This window comes from Octopus bimaculoides, chromosome 28 (assembly GCF_001194135.2).
Source record: "Octopus bimaculoides isolate UCB-OBI-ISO-001 chromosome 28, ASM119413v2, whole genome shotgun sequence".
Classification (NCBI taxonomy): Eukaryota; Metazoa; Mollusca; class Cephalopoda; order Octopoda; family Octopodidae; genus Octopus; species Octopus bimaculoides.
The window spans coordinates 9,767,419-9,768,715 of NC_069008.1; positions in this window are offsets into that span (position 1 = coordinate 9,767,419).

Genomic DNA, 1,297 nt, shown 5'->3' on the forward strand with positions numbered 1-1,297 from the left:
ACACACACACACACACACACACACACACACACACACACACACACACTAGCAGTATGGCCCAGCGTTGCCCGGGATTAAGCTAGGATTATGAAGTGATCAAGTGCTTTATATCAAACCAAAATAAGTAACATTGACATCAGATTTGAGTGAAATTCGTTGAAATTGGTTTGGCTGAAAATGGTTTACTGGCTATTTGTTTGTGAAATCCCATAAGGAATTAGTTTATCAGTTATTTCAACTCATTGACTGCTTTTTTTAAATTTGCATTAGAGATCTGCATAGGAGAAGGTTGATCTAAAGGTTTGTATTGGGGATCTGGATTGGAGCAACTTAGGAAAACTTACTACAGCCTTAACCAAAAAATAAGGGGCCTTTCCCTCTAGGTTAACTTTATGAGCAACTTAGCCAATCACTGATATCAGCCAAGTGAGCATTGTTGTTGGAGAAGTCAGCATTGTCCAATAAAAAAGAGGAAGAGTCCATAAGTCATGTTGCCATGGTTTGAGAATATGTCTGGCCAATGCTTTCGGATCACTGTTTATAACCACATCGGCTGCAATGACATCTTTCTATAAAACTTCGCTATAGACAACATTGCGTGTTCTGCCCTGAGGAGCATACACAAAAAGAGCGTTTCTACTACCCACATGGGAGCAAGCCACATAAAGTTGCCCATGTGAAAAGCATGGCTCCCACAAATGGATGCCTGCCACCGATAGTGTTTGGCCTTGGGATTTGTTGATGGACATGGCAAAGCATGGTCTCACCAGGAACTGCGATCTGCAGAAGTGAAATGGCATGTCTGATCCCGAGGGATAAAGGTGTATTCTTGAAATGAAAACATTTTCACCCCTCCCGCACTCTGTAACAATGCTGGCCTCAATCAAGTGGGGCATCAGGGACTTACCTACTAAGCAGGTCCCGTTGCACTGTTTAGGAGGAAGCAAGTTTCTGATTAGCATAAGTGGGCATCCAACCCTTAGCCTAAGAATGTGAGGTGGAAAACCCTGCTGGCTCCAATGAGTTGAGAAACTCGATAGGGTAAATGATAATGTCTTGGGGGGGGGGGGCACAGGTCCGGTCAATCAATTTGTAGATGCGCTCCTCACCTGGAATTCAACTTATGAGCTGGTCATTGATAGCACTGACAGCTACATTTTTAGGGGCCAGGATGGTTCTTTCACTGCGCTAATTGATGTCTGCATAGTTACTTTCCAGATTGGAGAATACTGTTTCCAAAAGATCAAAAGGGCTGTCCACTGTGTTGCACAGTTCAGAGATGGATATGTCGCCCTTA